Source organism: Equus asinus, chromosome 20, assembly GCF_041296235.1.
Source record: "Equus asinus isolate D_3611 breed Donkey chromosome 20, EquAss-T2T_v2, whole genome shotgun sequence".
NCBI classification, from domain to species: Eukaryota; Metazoa; Chordata; class Mammalia; order Perissodactyla; family Equidae; genus Equus; species Equus asinus.
In genome coordinates, this window is record NC_091809.1 from 25,287,097 (window position 1) to 25,299,870 (window position 12,774).

Sequence of the window (12,774 nt, forward strand, 5' to 3'; positions counted from 1 at the left end):
TTTATGTCATGTATATTTTATCACAATAAAAAATGAAGAAATGTAGGAACTGGGGAACATAAAAGATAAGTCATACCAAAACCAAATACCAAAACAGGAATAAATCATTCCTTGTATGTAATTACTTTAAACATAAATGGATTAAACACTCCTTTTAAAAAGCTAGAGATTGGCAGAATGGATTAAAAAATAAAAACTTGATACATCTAAAAAAATATTTAGCTCTTTAACCATCTCTATTTAAGTAAGAGAGTTTACTGGGCTCTCTTCCCTGGGCACCTCTGTGCTCTCACTTACTAGCTTGAGAAGCCTCACTGCCTTATTTCTAGAGCCAGGAATCGTCATTAATTCTTCTAGCAAACCTGTACCCACATCATAGATAGGGAAACTTCCCCACCACTGACCTAAAAAACCATTAGTGCTCATTTTCCCCCTTAGAATTAAGAAAACAAGGAATATAATCGATCTCAAGAGACCTAAGAACTTTAGATACTTTCAGAGGATTGTGTACATGTTTTTCTAGTGGATATGACCCTCAAAGCTGGAGTGTGAGAATTTTAATTGAATGACGTCTTTTTTTTTTCTAATTATAAAAGTATATGTGGTTATCGTAGAAAACTTGTACAGATATACCTAAATGAGGAAACAGATTTTACCCATATTCTCACAACTCTGTAAATATTTTGTTATATTTCCTTCCAGCCTTGTTTCTCTGTGTGTGTGCTTGTAAATACATTCTTTCATTTAGAATCGTACCATGTAGAGATAGTTTGTTCTTTGCTTTTTTTTAACCCAGCATCTCATAAACACATACTCACATCTTTGTCTACAATAATATTTGTCCTTCATGGCAATACAGTGTCATTAGATTAATCATTCTCCTGTGGAATGTTAAAGTTGTTTCCAATTTTTGTTATTGTGACTGATTTCATGATTGGTGCCTTCAAACAACAGTCTTCCTCCTCATCTCTGCTGTGTTTCCTTGAACAGCAATAAGTGGTTCAAAGGGTTTAGTATTTTTTAGGGCCCTCAATTACATATTTGAAAGGTCATTTTTGTCCCTTTCTTTTTTTTTTTTTTTTTTAAAGATTTTGGTTTTTTCCTTTTTCTCCGCAAAGCCCACCAGTACATAGTTGTATATTTTTAGCTGTGGGTCCTTATAGCTGTGGCATGTGGGACGCTGCCTCAGCATGGGCTGATGAGTGGTGCTATGTCCATGCCCAGGATTCGCACTGGAAAAACCCTGAGCTGCCGAAGCAGAGTGTGTGAACTTAACCACTTGGCCACGGGGCCGGCTCCAAAATTAGAATTCTTGATAAATGGAATGCAATACAGGATTATTTTATTTTTTAATTCACCTCTTTCTTGCCAGCTTGAAAATATTTTATACTGTCTTTCATACTGTATTGATTGAATACATTTTACTCCTATTGAAGAAAGGAGACTTAAATAAGTGAGTAAATCTTTTCAAGGTCACAAACCCAGAGAGGGGCAAGACTGACAGGACAATCATCCAGGAAAGTTTCTCAAGAGGCACCTGCACCCAAAGGACTTCCCATAGGATGTCTGTGCCTAGAAAGATCCTGGGGGGAGAGGCACAAGGATTTCATGCAATGTAGTTCTGTTACTGGCTACAAACATAGGTTCTTTCCCTGCCACACAAGAGGGGCCAAATAAAAACTGGAACGCCAGGGTTATGGCAAGGTAAGGTTTTCATTTCAGATGATATCAGCTGGGAGACGAGAGTGAGCCCAGAAATCTTTCTGTCTTGTCTCGTCTCTCGGAAAGATGGGAGGCCAGGGGTTTTAAAGTTTTGTGAGGAATGCGGCTGCTATAATTTCTTCAATGATCCATTGCTTGTTCAGTAGTGTGTTGTTTAGTCTCCACATCTTTGTGCCTTTCTCAGCTTTTTTCTTGTAATTAATTTCTAGCCTTATAGCACTATGATCTGAGAAGATGCTTGTTATTATCAATTTTTTTAAATTTGTAGAGGCTTGCCTTGTTTCCCAACATATGGTCTATCCTAGAGAATGTTCCATGTGCACTTGAGAAGAATGTGTATTCAGCTCTTTCAGGGTGAAGTGATCTATATATGTCTATTAAGCCCAATTGTTTTAGTTTTTCATTTAGCTCCACTATTTCTTTGTTGATTTTCTGTCTGGATGATCTATCCATTGATGTGAGTGGGGTGTTGAGGTCCCCTACTATTATTGTGTTGTTTTTAACATCTTCCTTTAGGTCTGTTAATAGTTGCTTTATGAATCTTGGTGCTCCTGTGTTGGGTGCATAGATATTCATAAGCGTTATTTCTTCTTGATGAAGTGTCCCTTTGATCATTATATATTGTCCCTCTGTGTCTCTCTTTACCTGTCTTATTTTGAAATCCACTTGGTCTGATATGAGAATTGCAACACCTGCCTTTTTTTCCTTGCTATTTGCTTGAAGTATTGTCCTCCACCCCTTCACCCTGAGTCTGTGTTTGTCCTTGGGGCTGAGGTGTGTTTCCTGGAGGCAACAAATTGTTGGATCTTGTTCTTTAATCCATTTTGCCACTCTGTGTCTTTTTATTGGAGAGTTCAATCCGTTCACATTGAGAGTGATTATTGATGCATGTGGACTTAGTGCTGTTAATCTGTCGCTCATTATCTTGTTTTCCTGTGTTTCTTTTCCTGTGTGCTTTAGATGACCCATTTAATACTGCAATTTCTTATGCTGGGTTTCTTAGATTTTTCCTTATTTATGATTTGTGACTCTGTTCTGTACTTTATTTTAGTGTCTACCTTGAAGTTTGTATTTAGAATCTCGTGTATAATATAGTCTATTCTCTGGTGGTCTCTTACTTACTTGACCAATACTGATTTAGACCCTTTGCTCTTCCCCTCCTAAATAATTATTTTCATTTTTTATTCCAACTCATCTTATTAATTGGTAGTTAGAGTGCTAAGATCGTCCTTGTTTTGGTAGTTTCCTTACCTTTACCCTAATACTATAATTGAATATTTGCTATCCTGTTCTGGTTCTATCCATTGGTCTCCCTAGTCTGTGGATTGTGTCCCCTTTCTCCCTTTTTTCTTTTTTCAGATATGAGAGCCTTCTTGAGGATTTCTTGTAATGGAGGGCTTTTAGTTACAAATTCCCTTAACTTTTGTTTGTCTGGAAAAGATTTAATTTCTCCCTCATATCTGAAGGAAATTCTTGCTGGATAGAGTATTCTTGGCTGAAGATTTTTATCCTTTAAAGCTTTGAATATGTCACTCCATTCTCTCCTAGCTTGTAGGGTTTCTGTAGAGAAATCCGCTGACAGTCTGATAGGGGCTCCTTTATAGGTTATTCTCTTTTTTTTTTCTTACTTCCCTGAGTATTCTTTCCTTATCTTTCCTTTTTGCCAACTTTACTACTATGTGCCGTGCGGTAGCTCTTTTTACATTGACAAATCTAGGAGATCTAAAACCCTCCTCTACACACATTTCTCCGCCGATCCCTAGATTTGGGAAGTTCTCTTCAATGATTTCGTTAAGCACACTTTCTGCTCTATTTTCCTTTTCCATATTCTCGGGAATTCCTATGATCCTTATGTTCTTACTCCTCATTGAATCCATTATCTCTCGGAGATTTTCCTCATTTTTTAAAATTCTTAGTTCTCTTTCTTCCTCTGTCTGGCGCCATTCAGCCTGTCTATCTTCGATTATGCTAATTTTCTCCTCTGTGTTGTCTACACGGGCATTCAGGGAATCCATATTCTGTTTTATCTGGTCCATTGTGTTTTTCATCTCAAGTAATTCTGTTTGATTCTTCTTTATGATTTCAATCTCTTTTGTGAAGTAACTCCAGAACTCGGCTTGTTTCTCTATCTTTCTCTCTACCTCATTGAGTTTTTTGATTATAGCTGCTCTGAACTCATTATCACTTAGTTTACCTAATTCCAAGTCCTCAGGACTTAATTCTATGTTTTTATTGTTTTCCTTCTGGTCCGGGGCTTTTATAAATTGCTGGATGGTAGAGGAGCGGTTTTTTCGCACGGTGGTAGAATTCAGTTGCAGTTGCAGCCTGTCGCCACTAGATGGGGGTCGAGAGCCACGTGTTATGAGCTCTCCGCCTTGGGGCAAGATCTGCGCCCACTGGCTTTGCCAGGGGGGAGGGGCTGTTACTCACACGCGCCGGTCTGGGTTCAGATCAGTTCTGTTCTCTGGTCTCCCAAGGCCCTTGATTTATGGGGTCCCCGTGGACGGAAGCTTTCCCCCCCGTCAGCGGGTCTCCACTGAATCAGCGGCAGGAGTCCTGGATGATCCCCTAGTCGCGCAGCCCTCCCCTGCTCCTTCCGGACCCGTGCCGCAGTGATCGCAGACTCTAGGGGAGGGAGCGATGTTCTCTCCTACCGTTCCAGCACCTCCGAGGATGTAAGCAAGGTTTATGATCTCCACCTTCTTGGTATTGTAGATCTCTAACGAGCTGGCATTATGTTTATTCTCTGAAATTCAGTTCTTCCAATCTTTTGTTGTATTTTGGAGGGGAGAGAATCCCGGGTCAGCTCACCCCGCCATTTTGCTTCGCCCCCTCGGAATGCAGCTGCTTGTAGAGAGGGGAAGATAAGGAATTCCACAGGTGGCTGCTCCTGGTTGTCTATCTTCGTGGTGGAGGGTGGGTTCCAGTGCCAGGAAGCTCTGGGAACCTTCAGTTTCTTGATATTCTCTGGACATCAATTTCCTTGTAATAAACTTCAAGGACCTGTGATTAGTCAGGACTTCAGTGGGAGCCCAGCTGAGGCCATCTGGGCGATTTGTAACTTCTTTTTGGTTGTAAATCTCAGGGGGTCAAAGGTTAAAGAAACAGATATTTACATATGAGGGCTTTTGGTTTTAACCCCATATATGCTGGGTTTAATGTAGGGGAACTGATATCAGGGTCAGTATCAGTTCCAGGTGATTATCTTCTTCTGTCTTCTAATGTAAAATATCCAGACAAATCTAATCTTTAAAAAAGAGTCATCCATGGCTCTAGGGAATAATGATAGTTAAAATATTGGGTGTGTTTGAAATGCATCACAGAGGATGAATAGTTAATTATGATGCTGTGAATTGGAGAGGGGAATCTGGCATTTGGGAATATGGGGAGGGCTCTTGAAATTTAGGGACTTTTTGTTAGTCCTATGAAGAGCTATGCTGGGGGGACAGGATCCTGGAATTGAAACCCTACTCCCCAAACATTTGGAAAACTCAGGAGAAAACATGTACCCCTTGGTGAGAATGGAGGCACTGGGGACCCCACAGACTACAGCTCCTCCCATGCAGGAACTCGAAGAGACTGAGTCATGATTGTCCCTCCCCATGGTCACCACCAATCTGGGGAGACACAGGGTAGTGGGCGCAGAGCTGCCCAGCGAGGCTCCAGGGTTGAAGTTACTGTGCCCAGTGACAGACAGAACATCTGGCGTCCTGGCCACTGGCCCAATCCCCATGCTGTGGGCTGGAGGGGACTGAGGTCCAAGCAGATCCATAAGGAGACTCAAATCCGCAGACACTAGAGGTGACGGTGAAGAGGCAGAGTCCCACCAAGAATGGTTCCGACCAGGTCCTCTTCCCCATCTCCTCACCCCGGGGTCGCACACTCACCATTTCTAGGTCTCCTGGGTCCCAAGTCCTTCCTAGGACTCCTACAGCCAGTGCAGATCACAGCGTGACAGGCTGCAGCAGAGCCACCAGGGACCATTTAGGGCAGGTGACCAGTCATCCCCAGTGAGGCCTGAGAGAGAAGGGACGTCCACACTGGTGTAGTGCATCACCCCACCCACCTGCCCCAGTGGCGCCCCTGATTGGACAGTTACCAAAGGCCTCGCCCCTTCAACCCGGAGTGTCAGAGGAACAGGAAGATGCTCGTTCAGCAGAACCAGCTTCTGACAGCGGGCCCTAACCTGTCCCCACCTGGCTCATTTACATTTAAACAGAACCTTTTCCAGGCCTGTGACTGACACTGTTACTTTCTCTATCTCTTTATGAATGCGTGGTCACAGGTGTGCGCAGGGCATTCCTGATTCAGTTTTAAGCTGGAGCAAGTACAGACGAGAGGGTGGCCCAGGCCAGGCCACACTGGAACAAGAGGGTCTTATGTCCTCTAGGGGTCAAGGGCTTGCGGTAAGACTGCAGTGCCACTCATGGAACCCTGCCCCTTATTTAGAAACACAGAGACTTAAATGTGACCTCACCATCTGTGATAGTCTGGTTCCATTTCAATCTTTAATCTTTGACAGTGTTCAGCCTTCCACCCAGCCCCGCTCCACCTCCACTCATTAGATTCTTAAAGAATCCCAGGGTACTCAGCTCTGGTGGGAAGTAGGAATCCCACCGCCCTGGCTGGACGCAGGGACTCTTCTCAGACCAACCACAAGGTATAAGATGTGTTCACCAAATTCTCAAGTTTCCATTTTACACTGGAGGGAAATTTATTTTAGATTAATTTTTGCCTTTGTCCCTAGAGAAGTTTGAAATGTAATGGTTATAATATCCCTAAGGGAACTGATTCCTAATTTCACAGATATAAGAAAACTATAAATCATTATGTAATCGTGGGATGTACCTGGAAACTTTTTTCTCCACCTTTCTCATGGTATAATTGGCTAAAAATATTGTCTATACTTAAAGATTACAACCTGATGGTTTGATATATGTATACTGTAGACGGTGGATGAAGCATTCTCACCACACACACACACAAAGTAACTATGTCAGGTGATGGATGTGTCAACTAACCTGGAAATTCTAATAAGCCTCAGAGAGGAGATTGCAAAACTCTTTTCATTCCAAAGCTCTTAATGGATTTATTTGCATATATGATCAGCTTTGAGATATAATCTGTATACAGTCATGAACCACATAATGACAATTGGGTCCACGACTGACAGCATATGCCACGGTGGTCCCATAAGATTACTACCATAGTACTGATCCATTGTACATGAATCCAGATTTCCCATTTTTTCCCCCATTATTGCACTTGGTGTCATATCTAACATGTTTGTGCCAAATCCAAGGTCAGGAATTTTTTCCTAAGTTTTATTACTTTTGTTACAGTTTTAGTCTCATCTTTAGGTCTTTGATCCTTTTTGGTAAGTCATTGTATGTTGTGGGTTTTAAGGGCACAATGTCTTCCTTTTGCATGTGCTTATCCAATTGGCCCAGCACCAATTTATGAAAAGAATATTATTTCCTCACTTTTGGTACCTTTGTCAAAGATCAGTTGCCAATAAATGTGGGGGTTTATTTCTCCAATCTCAATCTTCCACAGATCTCTATGTCCATCCTTGTGTCAGTACCACATGATCTTGGTTACCTTTCCTTAGTATGAAGTTTTAAAATCCAGAAGTGTTAATCCTACTACTTTGTTTTTCTGTTTCCAGATTGCTTTGGCTATTCTGATTCCCTTGCAATTCCATAGAATTTATTAAACAATTTTCCAATTTCTATGAAGGGTACAGCTGGGATTATGATGTACATTGCATTGAATCTTTAGATCATTTTGTGGAGTAATGACATTTCAACAATGTTAAGTCCTGAAAATCATGAAACTGAGATGTTTTTCTGTTTATTTATATATACTTCATTTCCTTAGGCCATGTTTTGTAGTTTTAGAGTATTCATTTTGTACTTTGGGTTTAGTTTGTTGTCCTTTTTCTATCTCCCTTGTTAACATCCTGGGATGTTTCTCCCCTGGTGTGTTTGGGCAACCCTAAAAGCTCAATCTTAAATTGTCTGTATCTTGCAATATTTTGTTTTAACCCACTGTTTTTACAAGGGAGCCTGTTGATAGGTGGGAAGGTATTAGGGGAGGAAAATGTTCTCATGTTATGATTAAACCTGTAAAGATTTGATGGGACAGAATCCCTGGACTGTGAACTTCAGAATAGGTTCTTAGCATTTATTCCTCCCCTATTGTCAGAGAGAAATCCTGAAGAGTCTGGGAGTTGTCTGACTTCTCTTTCCACAACCACATAAGGTTTTGGCAAATTAGTTTTCTCTGAGAGATGGACTAAGTTACAGAGCACAGAATGCTTTGTGTGTACATCAAAAAGTTTCCCCCCATTTCCTGCATGAAGCATGAGACAATTTTTTCCAGTCTCCACATGAACCTCCTTGGGTTCCTGATGGAAAAATACATAAATTTTGGGGGGTTCCCTAGGACTGGACTCTCTAACCCTTTTAACTCTCAAGCGAACTCAACCTATATCTCCAGCAAATTCATCATTAAGGGTATATTTGTTCCTAGAAGTTGCTGGCTCCAGTTGTTTCTCTTCCAAGTACGTGGTAATTCTCTATACTTGCTGGTCTCTCATTTGGGGAGCATTTGTTTGCCACGTAATCTCAAATCTCTCTTGGACCCAAGAAGAGATTTACTTTTCAAGTGGTTCAGTTTTTTTCTTGTTGTGGAAGATGAGATGATCTCTCAGAGCTCTTTACATATCGGAACAGAAACCATCCTTCACTTCTGTTGCTGTATTTTACTTTGTGAGACTATTCCATTTTCACTTGTTGATTCTACTGCTAGAGCCATGTGGGAGGCTTCAAAGTTTTTCTTTTATGACTAAGGCATCTAAAGACATTATCATACTGGAGTGTTTGTATTCAGGCTTCTTTTCATCATCTTGCAAAAACTCCCTACCCTGAATACCTGTTTGTCACTGAAAAGACACTTTCCATTGGTTACCTTCTGTTTTTTCCTTACCTTTTTGGGGGCAGGTTTAACACCCTACACAAAATGGGATTGAATGGCAGACTATGTCATCACATGCATCAAGTTAAGAGAAACACATTTATTACTCAAAGGTACTTTCTAAGGAGGGCAGGGCAAGGGTAAGCTGGTTGGGGAGTCTCATGCAAGGGAGAAAGGCGTATGCTTTAAGGTGTACAGGAGTAGAGTCTGCAGGTTTTCAAGATTTGACCTTCCTACCTGTTGGCACAAAAAGAAAATGGGCAAGTGTCACCCTTCCTGACTTATTTACCCATTGTGGGCCAGACAGGGTGAGCAGGTATCTAAAGCCGATGAAGATGCAGATAGCAACAGTGAGGTCAGTGTCTTTATTAAAGTTCACTCCTGAGGCTCATTGACTGAATGATGACATATCTCATTAAATGAATTTGAATTCCAATATTAACTGAAAAGCCATGTGAAAAACACAAGAAGTTATAATTAGGGTCACAAAGCCTCCAAAAATATTTGAATCCAGTCATCCCAGGGTGTTGGAGAGATCCAACAAAGTGTGTCAGTGTGGTTCCAGAACACTTTTCAAATATGTTAGTAATGCTGTTTAATTTGCTCCCTCATTTGTTGTGTTCTTGGTGGCACCCTGCCAGTGCAGCCTGCCCACATGCAGCGAGCAGCCCTTTTAGGGAACAGAGCTCTCCCTGGCTGGTTAATAAATAGTCCAACCCAAGGAGTCAGCAGCTACCATGGCTGCCAGGGGGGTTTTCTTTCATGCAAAACATCTCAAACATAAGCTGTCTGCTCTGTGTATTTTGAGTGTTTTGGACATTTCTTGATTGGCATTAAGGATATACTTGTTGAATGACATCATGTGTTCCCTGCTCAATACCAGTGACTCCCAGGACAATCAGCACATGAGTGCAAATGGTAGGTAAACAGCACATTTGTGTTCCATGGACTTAAGGGCTTTTGAAGGAAGGTGCCAGAATGAAATATTGACACACAGGGCACAGACTACAGGTGATGTTAGGAGGAAGACCTGGGAGTGGGATATGAATGGTGGCCAAGGGGTATGACTACAATAAACCAAAGACCTGTAGAAGTGACAGTTCTGACAGAAAAGCCTAGTATAGAAAGGCTCTACTTATAAGGTGCCAGTAATCCTGATGATCAGAACAAAGTAATAAGCCTGAAAGCCTGGGGATTGAATGTAACTCAAACAGCAGGCACATCTATTAGAAGAAAGCAGGTTTGTCTAAGTAAGGCATTAGGCCATCCTATGAGGGCTGCAGCCTGGGTCATAGAGAGGTACAAGATCCACTGAATACCTTCTTCAAGAGCCCAATGTTTCGTATTTTGAGACGTTGGTTGATAATATCAATAATTTCTAGATTGTCTTCATGAGTTATTGATTCTGGCTTCAGGAGGATCACGTATGACAGGATGAGTAATTTGTGTATAAAAGGTTCTACCGTGGTCTGAGCATAGCAAGCAGCCCAGCAGAGGGGGTGAGCAGCCTGACAAAGTCTATCTGCCACCAGCTGCAGGGACGCCTCCTCCCCAAAGACTTAATGTGCATGGATTCTATTAACTGTGACATGTTTTTCACATCAGGTGTGTTGGTCAGTCACTAAGTTGCCCAGGATAGGGGAGGGAAGTCCCTTGAACTTTGCCTAGATCTTTAGGTTAGAGGCCTCTTAACGGTTTCCTATCACTGGGGCCCAGGGGCCATCAGGTCTGAGATGTCAGTATATGTCTCAGAAATTTGAGTGAATTTACCACCCTGAGCAATGAAATGAGCCTCTGCAGACTGAGGTTTAATATGTGCAGAGTAAGGAGTGACTTTGATTTGTACCTGGATATTATGAGATAAGCTATCCCAGAGTTCTTTATGACAAAGGGGATGACCTTGGGTAAGGAATTGTTGCTATTGGTGGGATAGGACAGCTAGATCATTGGCAATGGGGAAAGAATCTGTAAAAATGTGCAGATGATTTTGATTCTTGCCCAGGCAATTCTCTGTTGCTAGCACGATTACCTGGAGTTTGACTCATCAATCTGATCCAGTCTGTCATCAGGGCTGGCCTGTTTGATCTGGGGGAAGAACAGAGAGTCTGAAGTGGACCCCAACAGGTGTGGTGGTGCACACTGTGCATAAAGTATATGAACTCCCTGGTCATTCATGTGTCCCCATGTCACTCCTGAAGTGCCAATGTGTCTAAAAAGGAGGGCACCTCCTCCTGAATGTATTACATCAATCAGAGAAGAGGGGAACACACGTCCTCCTGTAGGGTGATACGCCAGAAGCACTATTTTTGGCTCTATGCTGTAAGTACCAGTCTCTTCAATGAGGAGGCCTCTGGTTAGCAGGCCTTAGGGGTCCTGCACTTAAGACCCAAGGCAAATGGGAAGCTGGCTGTGGATGATCATCAGCTCAGGCCCTGGGAGGGCCTCCATTTACAAAAAGGCTCTGTCAGTTACCATCGGTGGCTTCTCTAATTGTGTGCAGCACTGGACGAGGAGAACAGTTTAAGTACAAGAATGCCTCGGGCAATTCATGTCAACCACAGGAAGTTTGGAGACTCCTAGATGCCTAATAGAGGCTGCTAAAGCCTCTATGGGAAAGGACAGTGTGGAGGGAAATGTTAATGAAGTGACTTATTTTGACAAATTCTAGAGCCATTTGTTCCCCCATTCAAAGTCAGTCATGATTAAGTATTTTTGAATAAGCAATCAGATCTGATAAATACGTAATTTTTCTGGTCTCTGTGGCTGACAGAATGTGCCCATGACATGGGTTCTACCACTGTTTCTGTCACCCTCTCAGCTCACAGGCCCCTGGCATTGTCTGGTGGGAATTTTCCAAAGTGGGATATACACAGATTTCTAAAAATATTTCCAAATACACAGGCACAAGTAGGCTTGAGTTGGGAAACAAAGAGCTGGAAAGGGTCTATGGATGATAATGGAAAGAAATGACGCTGATGCACATGAGTGAGGATATCTCCAGACTGATCCACTTTAGGAGACATCTTTTTGTTTCAGAACCACAGTATTTCTACAGATCTTTCCACAGAACCTGATTTAAACTCAGATTCTGGGAGCCCTCTCACTTCACTTAGTTGTGAGTATGAGATGAGGGCAGGTGCAATCCCAGGGGGTGTTTTCTCAACTAAGACAGGGTTGCAACAAAGGCCTGTTGAAGACTGAATTCTTCCTTTCAATACTTCAATTCTTCCAAAGAATCCCACAGTGCTAGAAAGAAGTGCTGAATGCACAAAAATCAGGGATCAGGAGAGTTTAACTTTCCCCTAACGTATGAAAGTGATGCTGTTATTCATTTTCTATTAATTATATAAATACACACTATTTCAAGTATAGTTCTGAATTTTCACAAATGTACAGTAATCCTGCCATCAAAAGATAGAAAATGTGCTATCATCAAAAAGAACACTCCTGTGGTTACCACTTGAATAACACCCCTCCAATATGTAAGTTAACAGTAGAAAAAAATGGAAATGATTAATAAATTATTTGGCTCTGTAGTAAACCTTGTAGTTGTTACTGTTGTTTGCAACTTTTCCATAACACAGGTGGACATCTAAGAATATGGAAATGAAAACTGTGAACAGCAAAATAGGCTAGGGGACTTTGTCCATTATTGCAACTAAAGACTTCCAGCTACTCCTGCTAAAAAGGACAAGTGACTATTTCCCATTTCTAATTGTATTCACAATTAGGATATTACTCAAAATGACACCCTCTCTCTGCAGCTCACCTCAATTATTCCTTGGATGATTGCTTCTAAACACCCAGGGCTCTTTTTGGTGTTTCCACTGGGAGATCACAGTGGACTTGCATAGATGTCACTCTACTCATAGAATTCACTCCGGATGAGCTAGAACAGTGCAGATGAAGGCAACTGTCTCTCTAAGTGGCAGGAACTCCATGGTTTAATGGGGTGTATGTTGCACACTCAGTCTCTACAGCTGCAAAATGAAAATGCCCAAGACTATAACATTTTAAATATTTAAAAGTAAATGCAAATCCTCTCAAATGATATTAAACACAAAAAGACATCAC

The 12,774-nt window shown here is 41.7% G+C and overlaps 1 protein-coding gene across 11 annotated transcripts in view; it reads right to left on the reverse strand.

Moving 5' to 3' along the window:
* The window catches only part of LOC123278616 (zinc finger protein 709-like), a 154,165-nt gene that overhangs the window by 44,014 nt on the left and 97,377 nt on the right, over window positions 1-12,774 (reverse strand). For all 11 annotated transcript variants that reach the window (XM_070492140.1, XM_070492141.1, XM_070492139.1 and 8 more), the window contains one exon: window positions 12,470-12,680. The gene's annotated coding sequence lies outside the window, so the exon portion shown is untranslated. The remainder of the gene's footprint in view (window positions 1-12,469; window positions 12,681-12,774) is intronic.